Below are 9,509 nucleotides of genomic sequence, written 5' to 3'. Positions count from 1 at the left end.
TTTTTTTTTTTAGAGAGAGAGAGTATGAGTGGGGAGGGGCGGTGTGAGGGGGAGGGGAGGAGAAGAGCTCCCAGCATGGAGCCTGCTGCAGGGCTCAATCTCATGACCCTGAGATCATGACCCTGAGGTCATGACCTGAGCTAAAATCAAGAGGCAGACACTTAACTGAGCCACCCAGGTACTCTGGTCAATCCTGAGAGAGATCTATGTTTCACTGATTGGAGCTCTTACCTTTCTTGAATAAGTTATATTAGTAATACAAAATAAGTTACACAACAATGGGAAAATACACAACTTTAAAAAAAACACATAAAAGTAATCAAATTTGAGTGTGAAGAAGAATCACTTTTGACCCATACATCAAAAAATACACCAACAAATTCCAGATAAATCAAGAATACGAGAAGGGAGAAGAGCTTAATGGTGGGGAAAGATAAAATTATTCATGGAATAATAATCAAAACTAAGATGAATGGTTTTGAATTCATAAATAATGTGCACAACACAATAAGAAAATATTTGGTACATACCTATAAAATATGTGATATAACTTATTATTCAAGCACCTAATATTTTATTGAAGAAATAAAGTAAATACCCATACCCAACCCCCACCATTAACTTCTTTTCCATTTTGTTTGAATATACATAGAAAAAAATCTGGATGGAAAGAAAGAAAGAAAGAAAGAAAGAAATGTCTGTGTGTGTGTGTGTGTCTGTGTCCATATATTTATTGATTTCCAGCTTCTTTAAATATATGTAAAAAAGAATCTAAGTGGAAGTAAATAAATAAATGTGTGTGTTTGTGTGTGTGTGTGTATCTGAATATTTATTGATTTCTGACTTCCTTAAATATATATAGAAAAGTATCTGGAAATTAATTAGCTAAATAAATAAATGTGTGTGTGTGTGTGTGTGTGTGTGTGTGTGTCTGGCTTCTCTAAATATATACAGAAAAGTATCTGGAAATAAATAAATAAATGCGTGTGTGTCTGTATGTCTGTATATTTATTGATTTCTGGCTTCTTTATATACAGACAAGAATATGAAAATAAATAAATAAAGCGTGTGTCTGTGTGTGTCTGTATATTTATTGATCTCTGGCTTCTTTAAATATATATAGAAAAGAATGTGGATGGAAATAAAGTGGTGTGTGTCTGTCTATGTCTGTATATATTTTTTTAAGATTTATTTATTTAAAAGAGAGATAGAGGGCTGGAGGAGGGGCATAGGGAGAGGGAGAGAGAGTCTTCAGCAAATTCCATGCTGAGCACAGAGCCCAGCGAGGGACTTGATCTCACCACCCCGAGATCACGATCTGAGCTGAAAAAAAGAGTCGGTCGCCTAACTGATTGCACCACCCAGGCACCCCTGTGTCTGTATATTAATTGACTTACAGGCTCCTTGAATATATATAGAAAAGAATCTCAATGAAAATTAATTGATTAATTAAATTCATGTCTGTGTCTATATGTGTCTGTATATTTATTGATTTCTAGCTTCTTTAAATATATAGAAAAGAATCTAGATACAAATAAATAAGTGTGTGTGTGTATGTGTGTGTATTGATTTCTGAGTTCTTTGAATATATGTAGAAAAGAATCTGGATGAAAATAAATAAATAGTGAGTGTATGTGTTTGTGTGTGTGTGTTTTGATTTCCAGCTTCTTTAAGTATAGTATAGAAAAGAATCTGGAATCTGGATGGAAATAAACAAACAAATAAGTCTGTGTGTCTGTGTGCCTGGATATTTATTGATTTCTTTCATTGTGCCAAACACTAGACTAGGATTTGGGGTACACAGTACTGGGCACAGACCTTAGACTAGTGCAACTGAAGGATGAGCACCCAAGGATTCTCCAGCCAGAAGACCCCAACTGCTCTTTGCCACCACAGTTGCCCAAGCCATTTGTGAACAGGCACTATGTCATCATCGTTTAGTGCAAACAAAAGATCTTTATTACATTTTTGGCATTTTAATTATTTTTGTAGAATATACCACCAAATTTCTGAAATGTTTTATTTTGATTAGTGTTTATTTGAGAATTAGAAAGGCTCGATAAGAGAAAAGGAGGCTATATGTCTCTTTTCTCCCAAGGAACTCTTTTAGCGCACACTAGAGTTCCCTAATTCTATTCCCAGATAATCCCTAGAGGTAGGTGACACAGGTACATCTAGAATCCGGCTTTCCGGGAAATCAGTATAAATTACAGAATACCATTTTGACCCATGACAATAATCCCAAAGAGAAAGCATGAGAACCTCTTGAAGATCATTAATGACTATTTTATATCTGGCCTTATAGACCTTAGATAAAAAAATCACTGAATTCAAATTAACTATCACTTGTATAACTTTGTATCATTGGCTAGTTCTTCTCAAGCAGTGCATGTCATAAACCATGGAAGAAAGAGGTGGGCGTTATACTCAAAAAGACCTCCTCATGAAAATTCATTATAGATAAAAATTCTTTTTAAAAATAATAAAAACATTTTTTTCTATTCTATTACTAAGAGGTTTCAACCTTATTTAAATCTTATTTACATCAACCTTATGTTAAAGTCCAATAAAATAGCAACATCCTACATTCTATGCCAAAATTTATTTTAAGACTATGTTTTGCTCATTTCTATAACTTGGAGTCAACTAAGTACCACCCCAAGTTTCAACACTACCCACAGTTCTTAAGATTATTCACAGTAGGGTGATGGCATTTTACTAGCTTTAGGACCACAAAATTGGCATATCAAATTACCCCATCAGTCCAACACTGAAATAATGCCCACCAATTCTGAGAATTAGATTTAAGCCTTGTTACTAGGGGCTAAACCTCATCAAAATCCAATGTTGGGGTTGGGAGAACATTCGCTGATTGATTACCTCTCTCCTCTTTTTAACCTACTTGAAAATGAACACAGGAAGTTAGATGTGAATTAAAAAGCGTTTTATTCTTTCTTTATTATTCTTAAATTGAGATATAATTGACATATAATGTATTAGTTTCAGGTGTACAACATAATAATTCAATATGTGTATATATTGTGCAATGATACCATAAGAAGTCTAGCTAACATCCATCACACTGTTTAAAAATTTTTTTGTTATGATGAGGATTTTAAAGATTTACTCTTAGCAACTTTCAAATATGCAATAAATACAATATTATTAACTATAGACATCATGCTGTACATTACATTCCCAGGACTTATTTTTATTTATAACTGGAATTTTTACCTTTTGACAGCATTCATGCATTTTGTCCTCTCCCTCATTCCCCAACTCTAGTAACCACCAATCTGTTCTTTGTCTATGAGTTAGGTTTTGTTTTTGTTTGTTTAGATTCCACATGTCACTGAGATCATATGGTATTTGTCCTTTTCTGTCAGATTTATTTCACTCAGCATAATGCCTTCAAGATCCATCCACATTGTGGCAAATGGCAAAATTTTCACTTTACTGAATTTGTTTATTAGTAGTAACAGCTTTTAGCAGAGTCTTTAGGGTTTTCTGTGTATAATATCATGTCATCCACAAACAGAGATAGCTTTATTTCTTCCTTTCCCATTTGGATGCCTTTTATTTCTTCTTCTTGTCTGATTACTATGACTAGGTCTTCTAATAGTATGCTGAATTAAAGTAGTGAGAGTGGGCACCTTATTTTGTTCCGGATCTTAGAGAAAAAGCTTTTAGCTTTTCTCTAATGAGTATAATGTTAGCTATGGGCTTGTCTTATTATTTTGAGGTACGTTCCCTCTATACCCACTTTGTTGAGAGCTTTTTATTATGAACGGATGTTGAATTTTGTCAAATGCTTCTTCTCCATCTATTGAGATGATCATGATTTTTTTCATTCATTTTGTTAATGTGGTGTATCACGTTCATTTATTTGCAGATGTTAAACCATTTTTCTATCTCTGAAATAAATCCTACTTGATCATGATGTATGACCTTTTTTAATGTATTGTTCAATTCAGATTATGAATATTTTGTTGATTTTCATATCTATGATTATCAGGGCTATTGACCTATAATTTTTTTTTTTTTTTTGTACGTCCTTGTCTGGCTTTGGTATCAGAGTAATGCTGGCCTTGTAAAATGAGTTTGGAAATGTTCCTTCATCTTCTATTTTTTGAAAGAGTTTGAGAAGAATTGCTATTCCTTCTTTTTTAAGTGCTTGGTAGAATTCATCAGTGAAGTCATCTGATCCTGGACTTTTGTTTGTTGGGAGGTTTTGTTTGTTTGTTTGTTTTATACTGATTCAATCTCCTTACTAGTGATTGGTTTGTTCAGAGTTTGTTTCTCCATGATTCAGTCTTGGGCCATTATGTTTCTAGAGATTTATCCCTTTCTTCTAGGTTGTCTAATTTTTGTGTATAATTGTTCATGATAGTCTTCAATGATCCTTTGTATTTCTGTGGTATCAGTTGAAATGTCTTCTCTTTCATTTCTGATTTTATTTGAGTCTTTTCTCTTTTTTTCTTGTTGAGTCTAGCTAAAGGTTTATCTGTTTTGTTTATCTTTTCAAAAACCAGCTTAGTTTCATTGGTATAAAAAAAAATGAATCTCGGGGCACCTGGGTGGCTCAGTCGTTAAGTGTCTGCCTTCAGCTCAGGTCATGATCCCGGGGTCCTGGGATCGAGCCCCACGTCAGGCTCCCCGCTCCGCGGGAAGCCTGCTTCTCCCTCTGCCACTCCCCCTGCTTGTGCTCCCTCTCTTGCTGTGTTTCTCTCTGTCAAATAAATAAATAAAATCTTTAAAAAAAAAAAAGAATCTTTATTATGGTAAAGCTAAGTTATAGAATGCAATTTGGGCCTTAGGTTAAAGCTATCCGTCCTACTTCTTCTCTCCCATTTCGGTTGTGGACATGAGGTGAGAAGTGTGCTGAGTAGACACTTTTAGAGCCAGTCCAGGGAGGCACATGAGCTGCTTCATACCCATCAAGAGCTTAACAGGGGAGCAAGAGAAAGACAGATATGCCCAGAAGCCTACCTTTGTAAGGCAAGTCTGTGTAGATTGCATAAGTGTACAGAATATAGAACTTAAGCTCTAGTTTGTCCTCAGGACAATATCAATACCAATGTATAAGAGTTGTCTCCATTTCAGTGATAGCTCCTATCAGGAAAGCTAACCATTCTAGGACCAACATATCAGGGTTCACTAAGTATAAAAATCCTTGTGACTTAGAACTTGATGACACCTACTTCTGCTGCATAGTATCTGCTGTCACTTTGTTCCTCTCATATTGGAAGACCGACCCTCTGGCCAGAAACTGTGAAAGTCAATGTGACAAAGGCCCACATAGTGATTCCAATCCACAGCAATGGCCTAGAGGGCCACTTTGAAGAGAGAGAGCATCCCTACCACAAAATAATTAATGGACCATCGCAGACACACACCTAGAGGTTAAAAGGTAGCCTTCTATACCTACTACAAAGATGTGTATGTGTGTGTGTGTGTGTGTAGTGTTTGTTAATTTAAAAAGGTAGTTTAGGTGGATTAGATAATTTTATATTGGATTTTTAAAATGTTGATTAATTCCATACTTATGTATTCCATAAATGGTTAGTCCATACAATCTCTATAAAATATTTGTTATGGGCTGAACTTTGTCCCTCCGAAATCCATATGTTGAAGCCCTAACTCCCAACGTGGAGATAGCATATACACATAGAGGAAAGGACCACGTGAAGACAGAGAGATTGTCATCTGCAACAAGTCCTATTGGCACCTTCATCTTGGATTTCCAACCTCCAGAACTATGAAAACATAAATTTCTGTGTTTAAGTCACCCAGCTTGTGGTATTTTGTTATGGCGGCCCTAGAAGACCAATACAATATTGTGTGTTATGGTCCATAAATTTTGTATTTATTATAATTATAGAGTAGTATAATATAATAAATGTAAGCATAATATAGTGTCTTAAATAGGATATATTATGTGTCATATTCTATCATTATTTGATGTGTTCTACATTATAGTATAAATGTAGAATACTAAAATAAATGTAAATATAATATAATAAATATAGGTATAACAAGTATAAATATATGCCTATATTTGGTGTTTATTATATTAAAATAAATATAAGTAATATGAACACACTCTTTCTGGTTGATGTTTGCATTTTGATATCAAAACTAGTGAAGTATCTATAGTACAGTTCACCAGAGGGGACAGATTGAATTCCAGAAGTCAAGAGCTAGAGCAAAGAAATGGATAGCATTCTCTTGCCAGGAGCCCTCAGTGTTGGGCCATGAAAAAGCAATGACTGTCACCTCCATCTTTCTAATACTACAGAGGAGAGTTTCCTCACCAGAATGCCCCTAGGAGGGCAAGCTCTTGTTAGATGAGCCATTATATGAAGTGAGATAAGATAGAGAATGGTTTCCCTCTACTCTCCCCAGCTTCTCATTCTATTATCTGGTTAGGTTTAATAATCAAACTTATGGGGTGGCTGTCACATTTGGAGAAGGAGCCATCAGTAGCTTGATAAGGTAAGCCTAAACCTATTCTTGGGCATCTCCCCAACAACACAGACTGCTACTTTGTTTATTTTATGCCCAGTGGTGGACAGTTTAGTTTTTATTCCCAGAAATCTCTGAAATCAGTCGTAATAGGATGCTAATTAATTCCAAAACATTCCATAGCTTTGACCAAAATTTCATCCCATTTATTATTTCGAACTCAAATTATGCCCAACAAAACACACATTAGATTGTATAGACAATTTAGAAATCCATATGATGTGGAAGCCAAGTTAGAATGTATGAACCCCCTGCTACTTCTAGGAGAAATTAAAGTGAAAAGAAATGCCCTTCCAAATTAGGTCAGAGTTCACAATTTGTTCCGTCTAGTTTCTTATTCCATTCAGTCTATTTAGTGGGGTGTCACCGCCCTCTGAGCAGAGTAGGGGTTCCTTACATTTGGACTGTCTGGTCCTGAAGGGATGCTGGTACTTTCTTTGGCATCCCTCAAATTCAATCCCAGTCTCTCATGTGTCCCTTTAAAAAAAAAAAAAAACAATCAATAGAACACATAAGAAGACAGGCAAACCTCATTCCATTGTACTTCACTTTATTGTGCTTCACAGATATTGTATTTTTTTTAAATGGAAGGTTCGTGGCAACCCTGCCTCAAGCAACTCTGTCGGTGCCATTTTCCCAACAGTATCTGCTCACTGTGTGTCTCTGCGTCACATTTTGGTAATTCTTACAAAATTTCAAATTTTTTCATTATTATTATATTTGCTATGGTGATCTGTGATCAGTGATATTTGATGTTATTATCAGAGCCTGAAGATGTGAATGAATTCCTGAAAATTCATGATAAAACTTTAGCAGATGAGGAGTTGATTCTTATGGAAGAGCAAAGAAAGTGTTTCTTTCTTTTTTTTTTAAGATTTTATTTATTTAGAGAGAGAGAGCATGAGAAGGGGGGTGGGGCAAGGGGAGAGGGAGAGAGAGAATCTCCTGCAGACTCCCTGCTGAGCACAGAACCATAGGTGGGGCTCAATCCCACGACCCTGAGATCATGAGATCATGACCTGAGGCAAAATCAAGAGTCAGATACTTAACTGACTGAGCCACCCTGGTGCCCCAGGAAAGTGTTTCTTGAGATGGAATCTACTCTTGGTGAATATGCTGTGAGGACTATTAAAATGACAATAAAGAATTTAGAATATTATATAAACTTAGCTGATAAAGCAGTGGCAAGATTTGAGAGGATTCATTTCAATTTTGAAAGAAGTTCTACTGTGGGTCAAACCCTATCAAACAGCATCACAAGCTAGAGAGAAATCGCTCATGAAAGGAAGAGTCAATCAATGTGTCAAACTTCACTGGTCTCTTATTTTAAGAAATTGTCACAGCCACCTCAACCTTCAGCAACCACCACCCTGATCAGTCAGCAGCCATCAGCATCGAGGCAAGACACCCTCCCAGCAAAAAGATTAAGACTCATTGAAACCAGACGATGGTTGGCATTTTTTAGCAATATGGTGTTTTTTTTTATTAACATATAATGTATTATTTGTTTCAGGGGTACAGTTCTGTGATTCATCAGTCTTACACAATACACAGTACTCACCCCAACATATACCCTCCCCAATGTCCATCACCCAGCCACCCCATCCCTCCCACCCCCCTCCACTCCAGCAACCCTCAGTTTGTTTCTTGAGACTAAGAGTCTCTTATGGTTTGTCTCCCTCTCTGGTTTCTTCTTGTTTTGTTTTCTCCTCTCATCCCCTATGATCCTCTGCCTTGTTTCTCAAATTCCTCATATCAGTGAGATCATATAATTGTATTTCTCTGATTGACTTATTTCGCTTAGCATAATACCCTCTAGTTCCATCCACATCATTGCAAATGGCAAGATTTCATTTTTTTGATGGCTGTGTAATATTCCATTGTATATATATACACCATATCTTCTTTATCCAATCATCTGTCGATGGACATCTAGGCTCTTTCCATAGTTTGGCTATTGTGGACATTGCTGCTATAAACACTGGGGTGCATGTACCCCTTCGAATCACTACATTTGTATCTTCGGGGTAATTACCCAGTAGTACAATTGCTGGGTCATAGGGTAGCTCTATTTTCAAAATTCGAGGAACCTCCATACTGTTTTCCAGAGGGGCTGCACCAGCTTGCATTCCCACCAACAGTGTAGGAGGGTTCCCCTTTCTCCGCCTCCTCGCCAACATCTGTCCTTTCCTGACTTATTAATTTTAGCCATTCTGACTGGTGTGAGGTGGTATCTCATTGTGGTTTTGATTTGGATTTCCCTGATGCCGAGTGATGTTGAGCACTTTTTCATGGGTCTGTTGGCCATTTGGATGTCTTCTTTGCAGAAATGTCTGTTGATGTCTTCTGCCCATTTCTTGATTGGATTATTTGTTCTTTGGGTGTTGAGTTTGATAAGTTCTTTATGGAATTTGGATACTAGCCCTTTATCTGCTATGTCATTTGCAAATATCTTCTCCCATTCTGTCGGTTGTCTTTTGGCTTTGTCGACTCTTTCCTTTGCTGTGCAAAAGGTCTTTATCTTGATGAAATCCCAATAGTTCATTTTTGCCCTTGCTTCCCTCGCCTTTGGCGATGTGTCTAGGAAGAAGTTGCTGCCGCTGAGGTCAAAGAGGTTGCTGCCTGTGTTCTCCTTTAGGATTCTGATGGACTCCTGTCTCACATTTAGGTCTTTCAACCATTTGGAGTCTATTTTTGTGTGTGGTGTAAGAGAATGGTCCAGTTTCATTCTTCTGCATGTGGCTGTCCAATTTTCCCAACACCATTTGTTGAAGAGACTGTCTTTTTTCCATTGGACATTCTTTACTGTTTTGTCGAAGGTTAGTTGACCATAGAGTTGAGAGTTCATTTCTGGGCTCTCTATTCTGTTCCATTAATCTATGTGTCTGTTTTTGTGACACTACCATACTGTCTTGATTACAGCTTTGTAATAGAGCTTGAAGTCCGGAATTGTGATGCTACCAGCTTTGCTTTTCTTTTTCAAC

This window comes from Phoca vitulina, unplaced genomic scaffold (assembly GCF_004348235.1).
Source record: "Phoca vitulina isolate PV1807 unplaced genomic scaffold, GSC_HSeal_1.0 scaffold4, whole genome shotgun sequence".
Lineage (NCBI taxonomy): Eukaryota > Metazoa > Chordata > Mammalia > Carnivora > Phocidae > Phoca > Phoca vitulina.
Note: the sequence above shows the minus strand (reverse complement) of the source record.